At 45.1% G+C, this 16,674-nt stretch overlaps 2 long non-coding RNA genes and 1 pseudogene across 4 annotated transcripts in view; 2 read left to right on the top strand and 1 right to left on the bottom strand.

Moving 5' to 3' along the window:
• LOC121016381 (uncharacterized) lies at nucleotides 1-5,795 on the top strand. Its single transcript, XR_005784258.1, has 3 exons — nucleotides 1-528; nucleotides 3,778-3,984; nucleotides 4,923-5,795. It is a non-coding gene; the product is annotated as an uncharacterized LOC121016381 (long non-coding RNA).
• Nucleotides 5,796-7,966: 2,171 nt separating this feature from the next.
• Nucleotides 7,967-16,674, bottom strand: part of LOC121016373 (uncharacterized) — a 14,131-nt gene continuing 5,423 nt past the window's right edge. For 2 of the 3 annotated variants that reach the window (XR_005784252.1, XR_005784250.1), the window contains exons 3-4: nucleotides 12,684-13,921; nucleotides 7,967-8,638 (exon numbers count right to left, since the gene is read on the bottom strand). This is a non-coding gene — a long non-coding RNA (uncharacterized LOC121016373). Of the gene's footprint in view, nucleotides 8,639-12,683; nucleotides 13,922-16,405; nucleotides 16,560-16,674 lie in introns of all 3 variants that reach the window. The other variant, XR_005784251.1, reaches the window with a different exon arrangement.
• Nucleotides 14,199-14,645, top strand: LOC121016372 (40S ribosomal protein S26-like; annotated as a pseudogene).

The raw sequence follows: 16,674 nt of genomic DNA, 5'->3' as shown, positions 1-16,674 counted from the left end.
CTCCCACCCCCCGCCTCGCGACTGCACAGTGTCTGGGCAGCGGACCGCGCGCGGCCCCTCTCGGACTTTGGTCCCGGCCCTGCGCCGCCCCCCGCGCCTCCCCGAGCTACCTCTGCCCAGCCTCCGCCAGGCGGCTTCCTGGCGGGGGAAGCGGTGCGCGCGGTGGGGGCGTCCCTGCTTCCCGCCGGGTTGGGGGCTCAACCCCCTGCACGTGCTAGGGCGCCACACATATCGCCGGGGCCTAAGACGCAGGATCGCTAATGTGCCCAGTCTCCAGTCCCCAGACTTTCCGCCTGGACCCCAGGGAGACCCCGAAGGACAGACTGTGATGGGAGGAAGGAGGATTTGAAAATCCGAGCATCTGAATTCGGAGGTTCTGGCCGAGGATAGAAGCCTCTGTTTCCGCATCCGAGAAATGGCAATGTCTACACAGCCATCCTAGGGTTGCACAGCGGCCACCACTGGCACCGACTGATGTCAGCCCCTTTTCCCGCGAGGACGGCGGTGAGGCCAGAGTCCCCAGATTTAGTGAGTGCTGCTCCCTGGGCTCGGACTCACGCTGGGTGAGAGCGGAGAGCCGGGAAGGCACCGGCGCGCGACCCGGACCCGCACGCAGGTCCTACGTTCGCGGGTGGCCAGCAGAGCACCGACGAGGCGTCCTCACTGTTCTGAGCTCCTGCTGTGTCTTAGGGACATACTCAAGTCACATGACAATTCTGTGAGGGTTTTGCAGATGAAGAACCGGGCACTCGGTGTCCCAGCCCTCAGGAATCTCCGGGTCCGGGGATGGGGTGGGCGGACAAAACTGTACTAGTGCCGGCGGCTTGAAACAGGAGATCCGGGCGGGGGTGCGGGGCAGGGGAAGACAACAGGACACCTGCTCTCTTCTTTTTCCTTACGGACTCAGAATTCTTAGGAAAAAATGTGCTTTTGTGTTGGAGGAGGGGGAGGTGGGGAGGTGGTAGGTGGGGCAGGAGGAAAATAGCTCAGGCACTGACAGCAGAATCCAGATTATAGAGTTTAAGAAGTTCCAACTCAGGCGCTTGGGTGGCTCAGTCCGTTAAGCATCTGCTCCTGGCTCTGGCTTTTGGCTCCGGTCATGATCTCACTGTTGGTGGGATAGAGCTCTGTGCTGTCAATGCAGAGCCTGCTTGGGATAGTCTCTCTTCCTTCCTCGCTGCCCCTCCCCCTTCTCTCAAAATAAATAAATATAAACATTAAAAAAAATTCAAACTCCTCCTGCTCCTGCCCTCCTAGCTCACCTTGCCCCTTCCCTGCTGCCTGGGACCGGCTGTTTTTCTCAGCACCTTCAGACACACAGAATACCCTGTGCAAATCAGACCCCAGTCAGAGAGGCAAGAAGGATGCCACCCACCTCTGATGGGAGCACCCCTCACCCCTGTTTCCTCTCCACCCCACCTCTTTTCCCCTCTTTCACCCTCCTCTTTCTTTTTAGTTATTTATTTTGAACTTTTTTTGATAAGCATGTTTTTCTGGAATACAGTTTGGCACCATGACACCTGAAACCATATTCTTTGTCTTGTCTAGAAGTAATCCAGAGGAGATGTGAACAGTGACACTTGAAGCGACAGGAATCTATGATATATTAGGTTTGCTTTGGATGTTTGTTAACTGGATGGATAGGTAGGTGTGTGGATAAGGGCATGAATGAATTCACACTAAAAGGAAAAAAACTTCAGGAGCACCTGGGTGGCTCAGTCGGCTAAGTGTCCACTTTGGCTAAGGTGTGATTTTGTGGTTTGTGAGTTCGAGACCCGCTTCGGAGTACTGACAGCTCAGAGCCTGGAGCCTACTTCTGATTCTGTGCCTCCCTCTCTCTCTCTCTCTCTGTCCCTTCCCACCCCCCTCAAAAATAAATACTAAAAAGAAATTTTTTTAAAAGGAAAAAAATTTCGGCCCAACAGGTGTTCTGTTACATAGTACAAAGGAAAGAAGGGTAGTTATCCTGTGTTTTAATTTATGTAGTCAAATAACGTGAATAATTGAGGCTACAAGCGGAATGTTTGGGGTCTGAGCTATCTAGATGAATCCTAAACATAGGCTAAGTAATCTGCTATATGGTAACTGTCAAATAAGCCCTGTAGTTTGTGCTGTATAGATAATAATAATAAAAAAAAACCCACATCTGTTCAATTGGCAACCTTCCTAGTTTGAGTGTTGGGCACCATTTGACTCCAAAGTTTAGAAAAATGACAGTTCCCGTTTTATTTGGGTGTTTTGGCATTGTTTAGTCACAGCCAGCCGGAATCCTCCTACATGTTGACCTGAGGGCTCTTTCTAGTTTCTAGACCTCTACCTGCAGTGGCCACCTCTCCCCTCTGCACACAGGAGCTCATTGGCACCACGGAATCAGAAGCAAACGGCATCTGCGCTGGGAACAAAGCTCCTAGAAACTGTCCTCCCTGCCAGTGCCTTGCTCTGGCCTCCCCTGGATGCCAGTGACTCCCCTGTCCAAGTCACTGAGTTCAGTAGATGCTTCTAGGCTTTGGTAAACCCGGCTGTTGATAACTGTCAGATCCCTACAATCTCCAGATTGACAGAACCTGTTGTTCCAGCCAATCCCTTTCCCGGCCCTCTGGGTCTTGCCTGTCTTTGCCTCCCTGACTCTCCCACTTTCCCACACTTTCATATAAGTCAGCAAATCTTTGAGAACAAATAGCCTTATGTAAATAGGAGGGCTAGATTATGAGCTGTATTGGTTATTTGGAAATCTATGTTCTGGGTCTGCTATCTCTTGAAGTTTTTTACAAGTCTGTTTTGAAATTTCTAGACATACGGTTGATTTATATTTGTTGTTGGCTTTTTTTGTGGTTGTTTGGCTATCATTTTGTTCTTCATTTCTTATTTTATTGCACTGTGGTGAGTGAAGATGGTCTGATTAGTATTTTTGGGTGTGGGGATGTGTTAATATTTCCTTTGCAGCTGAGCCTATGGTCAACTTTGTGAATGTGTATTCTTCTCTTAAAATGCATGGGGCACCTGGGTGGCTCAGCTGGCCAAGTGTCCGACTTCAGCTCAGGTCATGATTTCATAGTTCGTAAGTTCGAACCCCACATCGGGCTTGCTGCTGTCAGTCTGTCAGACAGTGCAGAGCCCGCTTCAGATCCTCTGTCCCCTCTCTCTGCCCCTCTCCTGATTGTGCTTTCCCAATAAATAAATAAATATTAACAAGAAATACAGTTTCAGGGGTGCCTGGGTGGTGCAGTCAGTTAAGCACCTGACTCTTGATTTCGGCTCTGGTCGTGATCTCGTGGTTTGGGAGTTTGAGCCCCGAATCAGGCTCTGTGCTAGTGGCGCTGAGCCTGGTTGGGATTCTGTCTCTCCTCTCTGTCCCTCCCCAACTTTTGCGCACGCGCTCTCTCTCTCAAAATAAGTACACAAAAGCTTTTTAAAAATGCAGTTCTGAATGTTTCTATTAGATCAACCTACTGTGTTACCCAAATAGTCATTATCCTTATTTTTAAAAACTGAACTGCTTAATATTTTGGTTTCTTAGAGAAGCACACTGAAGTCTCCAGGGTAGTTTTTTTGGTCAGTTTCTCCTTGTACTTTCAGCAGATTTTACTTTACACATTTTGAATCTATGTTGTTAGATGTAAAGAGCTTTAAGACTATTTTGCCTTTTTGTTGTAGTGTTTGTCAATATGAACTATTTCCTCTTAGTTTTCTTTCACTTTGACTTCAACTTTATTATGTGAATATTAATCGATATGTTATTAATATTGCTATATCTTGATATGTTTGTATATTTTCCAGGTATTATAAGTGGATCAAAAAGAAGCCACAGGGCCTCTGGCTGGCCCAGTCAGTAGAGCATGCGACTCTTGATTTCGGGGTTGTGAATTTGAGCCCCACGATGGGTGGAGAGATTACTTAAAAAAAAAAAAAAGATGCCAGAGTAACTCCTTCCCTTCTCAAATCCATACCCCTTGCACTGTGACTTTGCAACTCCTCCCATCAAAGGTGAGTGTGTTTTCTCACCCATGGCACATAGCTGGAGTTTAAAAATCTCATCTAGGGGCACTTGGGTGGCTCAGTTAAACATCTGACTCTTGACTTCGGCTCAGGTCACGATCTCACGGTTTGTGGGATTGAGCCCTGCATCAGGCTCCATGCTGACAATGCAGAGCCTGCTTGGGATTCTCTCTCTCCTCTCTCTCTGCCCTTCCCATGCATGCACTCTCTCTCTCAAAATAAATTAGTTAATTAAAAAAAAATCTCCAGATTGAGAGCCTCTGTTATTTAATAGGTAGTCAACCCTTTCATATTTGTGTAATTATTGCTATGTTTGTACGTACTCCTGCCATCTTATTTTGGGTTTTCTAATTGCCATGCTGTGTTAAGTTTCCTATTGCTGCTAAAACAAGTTACTACAAACTTAGAGGGGCTTACGATGACACACATTTATTATCTTACAGTTCTGTACATGAGAAGTCTGAATGGGTCTTGTGGGCTAAAATTAAAATATTGTCAGAGCTGCATTTTTTTTCTGGGGACTAGAGGAGAGAATCTGTGTTCCTTTTCTTTCCCAGCTCCTAGAAGCCACCTGTGTTTCTAGGCTCAAGGCCCTTCCTCCATCGCTAAAGGACATCACTCAACCCTCTGCTCTCCTTGTCACATCTCTCTCCCTGTGCTGCTCCCACCTCCCTCTTTCCCTTATAAGAACCTTTGTGATTACATTAGACCCACTCAGATAACCCAGGATAGTCCCTCCATCTCTAACCTCTTAATATAATCACATCTGCAAAAGTATCTTTCATCATGCAAGGTGACATAATCACAAATTCTGGGGATTAGGACGTGGAGGTCTTTGGTTGGGGGGTGGATGGGAGCGTGGGGCATTATTTTGTCTACATACATTCCTTTTCTTTGTGTTCTCTTTTCTTTTCTTTCTTTCCTAGTTTATCAGGATGCTTGTGGCTGCGAGTAACAGACACCCCAGTTAAACAGTGGCTTAACTAACAGAGAGTTAAAGAAAGGCTCAGGTAACTGGATATCCAGCGGGAGAATGAGCCTGTGACTAGTGGTGTCATCATGGACCCTGATTCTTGCCATCCCTCAGATCTGCTATCTGCAGCAACAGCTTCATCCCAAGGCTGCTTCCTTGAGGGGTCAAGGGATGTAAAGTATCCATAATTTTTCCTTTAGACCAGGGGTTCTTTACCTTGGCATCATGGACATTTTGGGCTGAATAATTGTTGCAGAGGGCTGTCCTTTGCACTGTAGGTTGTTCAACACTTCCATGGCTTCTCTCTACTACATGCCAGAGCTCTTCTCCATTGGGACAACCAAAAATTTCTCTAGACATTGCAAAAAGTCTCAGGGTGGGGAGGCAGGCAAAATTGCCCGCAGCTGAGAACCAGGTGTGTTTACTGGTGATCTAAGGCTCACATGTCCACACCTGAACCAATTATTGGGGCAGAGGGAGTAGATACTCTGATTTAGTTAATTAAGATTTGTACTTGAAGCTGGAGATGGAGTAGGCAGCCCCCAGAGTCTGTGGCCATGGGGGAGGGGTGGGATCCTCACACAAAACTCTGGCTCTTAACTGGAAGGTAGTAAATGATGCTTGGGAGATAGCTAGTCATGTCTACGAATCTGGCTTTTGATTATGTTTTCTTGGATCCATTTCTCCTTCTACATTCTATTCCTATGTATCTACGGGTTATTCTTTAAAGACATGCACTGATTTAAATTTGTAGATTTCTAATTATGTGTATTTTTTTTTAAGTTTATTTATTTTGAGAGAGAGCAGGGGTGAGGCAGAGAGAGAGGGGAAGAGAGAATCTCAAGCAGGCTCCACGCTGTCAGCAAGGAACCTGAAGCAGGGCTTGAACTCATGAACTGTGAGATCATGACCTAAGCCAAAGTTGGGCACTTAACTGACTGAGCCACTCAGGTGCCCCAATAATGTGTATTGTTAAACAGCATCTATATCTACCCCTAGAACCTAAGACAAGAACAAAGGAATCTGGGCAAGTTTTAACTTCCTTCTGGAATTCCCTACTGGCAACTTCTTTGTTGATTTTGTTTAGATCATTATTTAAAAATTTTATACAGGCAATACTTAGATGTCTTAATGTTTTCCTAATGTATTAACTTGCTATTATTTCTTATATTCCATACATTTTGGGGGAATTATTCTTTGTGTATTTGTGTGTGTATGTGTGTGTCATTCTTCAGGTCTGGGAAATTCTTGTGGTTTCTTTTTAAATTTCTTTTTAATATTTATTCATTTTTGAGAGTGAGAGAGAGCATGAGTGGGGGAGGAGCAGAGAGACAGGGAAACACAGAATCAGAAGCAGGCTTGAGGCTCTGAGCTATCAGCCCAGAGCCTGACGTGGCACTCGAACTCACAAACTGTGAGATCATGACCTGAGCCAAAGTTGGACGCTCAACCGACTGAGCCACCCAGGCACGCCTTGTTTTTTTTTAATTGTTTCTCATCAATTCTATTATCAGCTTCTGAAAAATTTTTTTGATGAATGTTAGAATTTTTAGATCTTATCTGCATGTCATTGAACTTTTCTTTCTTTTCCCCATTTCCCTTTGTTCTGCATTCTGGGAATATTCTGCCTAATCTTCCAGTTTACTGTTTTTCTATTTAGTTGTAGTATTCTACTATTCAGCTCATCTGCTGAGTTTTAAGTGTCAATGCTTTCATATTTTTATTTATAAAGACTTTATTATTTTAAAAATTTTTGTTTTTTTTTTAAATTTTTGAGAGAGACAGAGACAGAGTATGAGTGGGGGAGGGGCAGAGAGAGACCCAGAATTTGAACCAGGCTCCAGGCTCTGAGCTGTCAGCACAGAGCTGGATGTGGGGCTCGAACTCAGGAACTGTGGGATCATGACCTGAGCTGAGATCAAGAGGAGGACACTTAACCAACTGCACCACCCAGGCACCCCTAGAACTGCATTTTCAGAGAAGAGTACACATTCACAAAGCTGACCATAGGCTCAACTACAAAAGAAATATTAACACATCCTCCCTTCCCAAAATAATAATCAGACCATCTTCATTCATCACAGTGCAATAAAATTAGAAATGAAGAACAAAATGATAGCCAAACAACCACAAAAAAAGCCAATGGAGGTAAGAGAGGGTGTCTTCAAGGATGGGGGTGGGGGAAGCAGGGACTGCCGGCCTGCCTGTGGCTCCCCAACTCCACACCCTGGGCCTTTCCCTTAGTTTCCCTGTCACCTAGGGCTTGGCAGTTTCCTGGATCTTGCAGAATCAGCTTTAAAGTGACCCCATCAGAGATACCAACACCAGAAGCTGTTGTGTCCTCTCAGAGGTCAGAGTGTCTTTTTCAAGTTTTATTTATTTATCTTGGGTGCCTGGGTGGCTCAGTCGGTTGAGTGTCTGACTCTTGGTTTTGGTTCAGGTCATGATCTCGCAGTTTGTGAGTTCAAGCCCACATCAGGCTCTGTGCTAACAGTGCACAGCCTGCTTGGGATTCTCTCTCTCTGCCCCTTCACTGCTCATGCTCTCTCCCAAGATAAATAAAACTAAAAATATGTTTACAATTGGGGTGCCTGGGTAGCTCAGTTGGTTGAGCATCCAACTTTGGCTCAGGTCATGATCTCACAGTCAGTGAGGTCGAGCCCCGTGTCAGGCTCTGTGCTGACAGCTAGGAGCCTGGAGCCTGCTTCAGATTCTGTGTCTCCCTCTCTCTCTGCCCCTTCTGCAATCTCTTGCTCCCTCAAAAATAAATAAACATTTAAAAAGTTTTACAATAAAAAATTTTTACAAAAAACCCTACCTTATGACCCAGCAATTCCACTCCTGTATTTACCCCAAAGAAATGAAAACAAAAACCTGTGCACAAGAATGCTCTTAGCAGCTTTATTTATGACATCTTTAAACAGGAATAAACCCCAGATGTCCATTAATAGAATGGCTAAACCATGTGTTGTTAACCTTAAAAATAAAAACTCCCAGTTTATTTTACCAGCAAAAATGGCTTTATTCAGGAATAAAAGAGAATAACAATCTGGGACAAACAAGCTGAGGCAAAACCATAGGCAAGTCTGGGGAACGATGGAGAGAGGTAGACTCTTTTAAGGAGAAAAGGCATAACTGGGGAAGGCTTTTATAAACTAAAAGTCCATTGGAGAAAACCGGGTGTTCCAAGTATGGGGGGTTCTCATTGGCTAACCTGTTGCCTGGGGATGAGGAAAAAATCTGTCCCTTTGGCTGAAGTAGTAGAGTGTATCTACATGCAAGGTCAAGTCCACGTAAGGTCAAGTCCATCTCTTCCTGTTGGGTCTACAGTTAACTTTGTGTGGTAGCATGTGAGAGGTCCCCCTGCAGAAACCTCCGGGCTCCATTTTAGTGAGGTTTCCCAGTTATTATTTCTCACATTTCACCCTTTCGATCTTTCCTTGAGAGCATAATTGATCAATAGTCAGGTTCTTTATATTTAGTGTTTTTTTCCTCTCAGCTCCAAGAAGAACCTTTCCTGGTTGTCATGTCTAACGTCGGAGGGAAAGTGCATAGCAGTTGGAAGTCACTTAAGCCACACTGGAATAACAGGGAAGGTTAGAAGGAAGAAACTCTCAGGCACTTTTCATTGGAAGTCTGTATCTTCCTTTCTGCAAGGGCACCTCCTTTCTGCAAAAGATTGACAGACAAGTATGGAATTAGAAGCAACACAACAATTCCAAACTCTACGTTGGTTTAAAACCAGGACCCAAGGTCTGAAAGTAGCCAACTGAAAATATTTATTGGCGCTTATCTGGGCTTAGGGAAGTAAGGTTTCCCCTATGAAGGCAAACCCGAAGTCATGTATACCTCCTGGAGGTCCCCTCTTAAAGTGACTATGAGGCAAAATAGTGAAATACTGTGGGAGTGCACTGAATGAAAAAACAGAGCGCATTTGGGAAGATACAGCATAATGTATAAACACAAAGCAACAGCTGATGAACTTTTTTGCAAGAATAGCAAAACTTCAAAGGTAGATTAAGGGAAAATAACACTTACTTCAAAAGAACTGTTTAGAACCATATGTGTTATTCAGCAGTAGTCTGTAAAGTTGTAAATTCAGAAACCGTGAATTGGGGTAAGAATCCAGAGTCACTTAATAGTTCAGATAAAAGACTATCATGAACTCTGAATCTTCTAACCCTTCAGAAATGCTCACAGGATTATGATGTGGCTGTTTATGAAAAGCTCATAATCAAAGGTTTCCTCCTTTTGCAAGACATTGGGAAATGCAGACAAAGGGCATTTTCTTTCCACAACAGAGATAGAAGCAACAGTGTGAAAAGGTGTATAGGCCTGGTCCAGACATCTTGAGAAAGCCATCTGTCCAGATGTTGTCTGTTTCAATTCTGAGAAATCTTTACTTTCAGGTCACCAGATGGTGGGTGTGCAGGTCGAGCTAGGGTTTGGTGCTTTCTTTACATGTGTCACAAAGATCCAAGAGTCTATTCCCTGGAGTTTGGTGGCACAAGGATGGTTAAAGGGGACTCCGTGACTATTTCTGCAGTGGCCTTAACTAAAAGGGCAGTGGCAGGAATGGCTCTCAGGCAAGGGATCCATAGAGGATATCCAGTCCAGTTGTTGGCTATAATCCTCACAGAGCGATGATGGTCCCTGTGCTTTTGGGTGGGCACTCCAAGGGCAGTTCGTTCCCTTTCACATACAAAGAGGAAAAAGGGAAGTTGATAATTAGGATTCCAAGGGCAGGGAGTTTTGTTAGACCTTTAAAGTCCCAAAGGCTATGTCATCCCCCTCTTTCCAAATAACAGGGATAGGGATGTTGTTTTTTAGTAAAGCACATAGAGGCTGAGCCATATCAGAGAAATTTGGAATCCAATTGTGGTAATAGCCAGCCAGTTCAAGAAATTGCTTAGTTTTAGGTTTTGGGAAATTCAGGAAGCCTTGAAATCTACCTGGACCCAAATCTAGTCCTTGTTCTGAGATCAGGTGTCCTAAATAATTGAACCTGAGTTTGAACAAACTGCAATTTTTCTTTGGACACTCTATGTCCCTTTAAAGCCAAGAGTTTTAACAAGAGTTTTAACTCTTCTGGTTAAAACTCCCCTTCTGAGAAGGGGAGCAGAGAAGCAGGTCATGAGCCTATTGAAACAAATTAGAGCCTGGAAAAAAACGTTCTATCATCCAAATCAGCCTTTAAGTTTTGTGAGAAATGGGAAGGAATCTCTGTGTAACCTTGGGCCATTACTGTCCAGGTGTATTGCCATTCTCCTCAAATGAAGGCAAAGATATCGGATGTCCTTATCAACAGTGATACTAAGATGCACTGTATAGGACAATGATAGTGAAAATATGCTTTCAGTGGGAATGGATGTCAGTAGTGGATGAGGATGGGGAACTGGATGCCAAGGGATAACAATGTTACTTATTGCTTGGAGGTCATGGGCAAACATCCATCCTTGGCTGTTGGGTTTTCTCACGGTAAAATAGAGTTGTTACAGGGACTAGTACGGGGGATAATCAGGCCCCAAGTCTTATAACCCTCTATTATGGACTTGACGCTCTGAAGGGCTTCCTTATTTACGGGGTATTGCTTAATTCTAGAGAGTGGTTTTGAGGGACCTATTTGAATCTTGATGTGAGGTGCACTGTGGATTCTGCCAATATCAGTAGATGATTTTGCCCATAAAGAGGGTGGTAGCTGATCCAAAAGGAACAAATGATTACTGTCCTCAGACTCAGCTATAGTGCCATCAGATACAGAGCATAGAAAAGATGCCGAAAGGTCATTCATTTCCTTTTGTTCGCTAATTTTGTTACCACTGTCAAATTCTAGAATTATTTTTCCCTTTTGGGAGAAAGAAATTCTGGCATGATATTCTTTTATTTTATATATATATATATATATATATATATATATATATATATATTTAATGTTTATTTTTTAGAGAGACAGAGTGTGAGCGGGGCAGGGGCAGAGAAAGAGGGAGACACAGAATCCAAAGCAGGCTCCAGGCTCTGAGCTGTCAGCACAGAGCCCGATGCAGGGCTCAAACCCACAAACTGTGAGATCATGACATGAGCCAAAGTCAGATGCTCAACCGACTGAGCCACCCAGGCGCCCCTGGCATGATATTCTTCTAAGAAAGCTCAGCCCAATAAATGAATAGGCGCTGAGGAACTCAGGAGAAAAGGGTGTGGATCTCTCAAAGGACCTCGGCAAAAGGGAATGGATTCAGAGATGAGAATCTGTTGAGGTTTATCAGAGAACCCCCAGTATTTGAGCCGCTTTTTAGTCCTCTGAGGCACGGGCTGCTTTAGAGCAGTGGAGTTAAGCACAGAGTGTAGGTCTCGTGTCAGTAAGGACAGAGAGGGATTCATTCCCAATCTGACTGTAGTTTTTCCCAGCTGATTAGGAGGGAGGAGATGAGCACAAAAGTAAGCTGCCTTGTGTCTGTAGGCAAGAAAGATGGGGGAGGGGCAGAAGAGGTCTCAGAAGCCCCTTTTTTTCTTTTTAATTGTTTGTTTGCCTCATTTGGTTTATAAATTGTATCTTGGAGGCTATTTTATTTTATTATTATTTTTAAACTTTTCAAAACCCACAAGGTAGGTTGTTTCTTATTCATTTAGCTGTGGTCATGGAGACTATCCCAATTTTCCATAAAACCTTCTTGATCCTGCTGCAGGCAGTATCTGGCGTGAAAGATTCAAAGTGCCTCTAGACATAAGGACCAGAGGGTTTTTGTTTTGTTTTTGTTTTTTTTAAATCATAAACCACGATGCTAGGTAAATTTAAATGGGAACATTTGACATGGTCAGATGAAAGATACCAAAATGTCAGGAGAGGGATTTTAGATTCCTGATAGCATTTGGAAGCGTCAAAATACCAATTAAAACAGGAATCCTATTCAGTCCTATTCAGTTTTGTCAATTTTTTTTTAATTTTTTTTTAACGTTTATTTATTTTTGAGACAGAGAGAGACAGAGCACGAACAGGGGAGGGTCAGAGAGAAAGGGAGACACAGATTCTGAAGCAGGCTCCAGGCTCTGAGCTGTCGAGCCCGACGAGCCCGTCGAGCCCGACGCAGGGCTCGAACTCACAGACTGTGAGATCATGACCCGAGCTGCGTTGGACGCTTAACCGACTGAGCCACCCAGGCGCCCCAGTTTTGTCAATTTTAGAACCATGGTTGTCCAATTCAGCTTTGAGAAAGTTAAAGTTTGGGGAGATCAAAAGTTCCCTATAATATAGGCCATTGAAGTTCTAAATCACTCTGGTTAAGTCAGTCCATCTGTAAGTGTGCATGCAGAGTGTGCATAGTTTTTAAACATAAAACCGGCTGGATTCCCAGTAAGGGGGGTGCCCTCAAAGCATTTTGATGACCGGAATCCCATTTCTTAGAAGTTTTTCAGGAACAGCCTGGTTCCAGAAGGAATCAGACAGGGGCTAGCTAGCAGTGTCTGAAGGAACAGTCCAGTTACAAACAGGATTAGGACCCAAGGCTATGGCAGTTCCAACAGGCACAGTTCCCACTTCACCAGTTCGGTCCCAAGGGGAGTAGGAACAAAGGCCAACACAGTTCGAACTGGCACAGCTCCAAAGGGAACAGTCTGATGCCGAAAAGGAATCCAACCAAAGGCCAAACTGTACTCCCAAAGATTAAAAAACAAAACAAAACAAACAAACAACCCCCTCCCCCCCAACCAAAACACTTACCCTCCAACCCCAGAGAAGGCGAGAAAGCAGTGAGCGGCAACATTTCCGTGGGTACCACACCTATTTGCTCACCAGCCCCGGGAGCCCTGGGGTGGGGGTGGGGGTCTTCTCTGGATGCCACCTCTGATCACCAAGTAATATTAACCTTAAAAATTAAAACTGCCAGTTATTTTACGAGCTTATTCAGTAATTAAAGAGAACTGTAATCCGGGACAAAGAAGTTGCACCAAAACCACAGGCAAGTCCGGGGAAGAGAGGAGAGGTACGCTTTTTTAAGGAGAAAAGGGGTCAGTTCGGAAGGCTGTTAGAAACTAAAAGTCCATTGGGGTAAACTGGGAGTTCCAAGTATGGTGGCTTCTCATTGGCTGAGCTGTTGCCCCGGGGACGAGGAAAGCACCCCGTCCTTTGGCTGGAGTAGTGGAGTGGTATCCACTAGCCCCGTCAACTCGCGTCTTCCTCTTGGGTCTGCAATTGACGGTTGCGTAGTGGTGTAGGAGAGCTCCCCCTGCCGGAACCTCCACACTGCATTTTAGTGAAGTTTCCCGTTATTTTTCACAGTGTATACATGTAAAGGAATTTTGAAGCCAGGCAGTTCCTGGCTGAACAGACATATAAGTGAAGATTGTTTTCCTCCACTTCCTTGTCTTTCTTCAGCCTCACAGGGTAAGCTTTCCTACAGGCCCCAACACTTTGACCTAAGGATAGCCCAGAGAGGAACTGCAACCCCAGAGTTCTGTGGCTGCCTCTGTTAAGACTCTCCCTTCCTCCTCTCAAAGGGAAGACACCATCATCATCTGTGCTTAGTCTCCTTAGAGACTGCCCTCACATACCTGGTCCAGTATGTTTGGGTTCAACTGTTGACAGAACTGACAGGAGAACCACCCATCTTCTCAGCAGGAGGGTTTGGGGCAGCCAGGGGCCCCAGCACCCCTGGGCCCCAGTTTTCATCTCTCTAGCAGCCCTAGTTCTATCTGGTCTTTCCTATATGTCAAATTAGGACCCTTAGCCACCATCACGCAGGGGCTCTGTGAGTCCTGATAAGTGCCTTCTTGAGGGTGATTCTTGAGAGGCCCCGTTCTATATGCCAGGCACTGTCATGGCCCTCCTACTCCAGTGGCCTTTTGAGCACCCTACTCTCTGTAGTGTCAAGGGCATGGATTCTCAAATCACACAATCTGCATTTGAATCCGGTCTCTCCTATTTACTTAGGTGACCTCACCGTGCATCAGTGTCCTCATCTGTAAAAGGAAAATATAATGTTACTTACTTCATAATACTGGCACGGGAATGACCACAGTTAATAAGGTGTAAAGTTCTCAGAACAGTGCCTGGCACATGGTAAGCACTGTAGAAGGGTGTTATTTTTTCCAACCCAGCACGTATTCTCCATATCCTTTGAAATATTTTGTTTTCAAATGACAAGTGAAAGAAATAACAAATGCATCCTGTATGAGCCTGGATCCAGAAACCACACCAGGAATTTGAACAGAGAAAATTCAGTATAAAAAATTGTTGCTCTCTCGGGTCCTCTTTTCCAAGATGACCAAGAAAAGAGGGAACAATGGTCGTGCCAAAAAAGGCCTTGGCCACGTGCAGCCTATTCGCTGTACCAACTGTGCCCGCTGCGTGCCCAAGGACAAGGCCATTAAGAAGTTCGTTATCTGGAACATAGTAGAGGCCGCCGGGGTCAGGGACTTTCTGAAGCGAGTGTCTTCGATGCCTATGTGCTTCCCAAGCTGTATGTGAAACTACGTTACTGTGTGAGTTGTGCCATTCACAGCAAGGTAGTCAGGAATCGCTCTCATGAAGCACAGAAGGACCGAACACCACCGCCCTGATTTAGACCTGCTGGTGCTGCCCCACGACCTCCACCAAAGCCCATGTAAAGAGCTAAGTCCTTAAGGATTGAAGAAAAACTGTTCTCTGGAAAAATAAAATCAAACAGAGATTATACTTTATAAATAGCAAAAAAAAAAAATTGTTAACCAGTAGACAGGGAGTAACCACTGAGGGGGGTAAATGGAGCTTTAATGAATACAGGAATAGGGATAGAGGGAGAAGCCACTACCTCCAGAGGTGATGTAGAAAACCCATGGAAGGAAGGAACTTGGAAGGGGCCCTTCCTCCCGCCAAAGCTGAGACTCATGGTAGTGGCCTACTGGACGGCAGAGAAGTTTGCTGAGGTGCAGCAGGCTAGGGTTGACAGGCAGGAAACTGTGTGTTGGGGGACAGCAAAATCTCACTGAGAAACCACCCAGCTGTGTGCTCGAGGAGCCAGTAGAAAAACACTGTCCACTCACTGACAAGGTCTAAGGCAGCACTGGCTAACAGGATCGCAGAGCAGGGCGAGAAAGGCGTATTTGGGGCAGAGAAGCACTTAGTTAATAACAGGCACACCCCCCATCTATGTTCTCAAATTTAAAAAAAATTAATAAGGAATCTTTCTTATTTATGATTTATGTATTTACAGCAGTACAAAGGGGACTAGGATTAGGGTGGCCGTGTGTTCTGGCTGTCCGTGACAGTCACATGTCATGCTCATTGATCCAGTATTATTATCTTTTTGATGTTTTTTTAAAATTTATTTTTGAGAGAGAGAGAGAGACCCCGAGTGTGAGCGGGGGAGGGGCAGAGAGAGAGGGAGACACAGAATCTGAAGCAGGTTCTGGGCTGTGAGCACAGAGCCAGATGCGGGGCTTGAGCTCACAAACTGTGGGATCATGACCTGAGCAGAAGCCAGATGCTCAAGCTGGCTGAGCCACCTAGATGCCCCCCCGACCCAGTATTATTGGCAGTGACCCTCTTGCTCTCAGAAATGTCCCTGTTTGGAGGATGAATTCGTGCTACCTCTTTTTTTTTTTTTTTTAATTTTTTTTTCAACGTTTTTATTTATTTTTGGGACAGAGAGAGACAGAGCATGAACGGGGGAGGGGCAGAGAGAGAGGGAGACACAGAATCGGAAACAGGCTCCAGGCTCTGAGCCATCAGCCCAGAGCCCACGCGGGGCTCGAACTCACGGACCGTGAGATCGTGACCTGGCTGAAGTCGGACGCTTAACCGACTGCGCCACCCAGGCGCCCCTCGTGCCACCTCTTGAAGTGTTGTTTTCTATTAAGCTACTCCCACAGATAGTGGCTAGAGGTACAATAAACACACACACACACGCACACACGCGCACACGCGCGCACACACACACACACACACACACACACACACACACATATCTGCTTGAAGGCAATGAAGAGCTACTGAGGCAGTCCAGGTATTGAGGGGCCATGACTTCAGGGAGAAGAGAAGTACACTGAGGTGAGTGTGACACCCTGAGAGCCTTTCCCTTCCCAAGCATTGGCTGGTCTGTAAGTGGGAGGAACCAAGAGGCGGAAAAGCTGGGCAGAGAGCTGTAGCAGTTCTCAAGACTAATATATGATTAAAAAAAAAAGTACGTCTGAGTCTGTCTAAAAGAGCTCTTTTAATAAGTATATAATAAAAAGTCTAAGTAATATGAAAGTACAGCATCATAGTTTAAATGGCAGGATTTTTTCTTTCTTTTTTTTAAGTTTCTTTATTTTGAGACAGAGAGAAAGCACGACTGGAGGAGGGGCAGAGAGAGAGAGAGAGAGAGAGAGAGAGAGAGAGGAGAGAGAGAGAATCCCAAGCAGGCTCTGCACTGTTAGCGTGGAGCCCTATGTGGGGCTGGACCTCACCAGCCGTGAGATTGTCACCTGAGCCGAAGTCCAACGGTCAACCAACTGAGCCACCCAGGAGCTCCTCCTTTCTTAATGGTACATAAAACAACAGTATATTTTCCAGTTTAGGGCATCTTAGAGTTGATGAAATACTTGTTCCCATATACGAGTGTCTCTATAGGGCAGATTCCTAGAAGCAGAAGCACTGGGTCAAAGGATACATGCATTTGATAGATCCTACCCAACGGTCTTCAAAACAAAACAAAACAAAACAAAACAAAACAAAACAAAACAAAACAAAACAA

This window comes from Herpailurus yagouaroundi, unplaced genomic scaffold (assembly GCF_014898765.1).
Source record: "Herpailurus yagouaroundi ecotype Mexico unplaced genomic scaffold, PumYag 210, whole genome shotgun sequence".
Classification (NCBI taxonomy): domain Eukaryota; kingdom Metazoa; phylum Chordata; class Mammalia; order Carnivora; family Felidae; genus Herpailurus; species Herpailurus yagouaroundi.
Note: the sequence above shows the minus strand (reverse complement) of the source record. Positions and strands in the feature narration are given on the sequence as shown.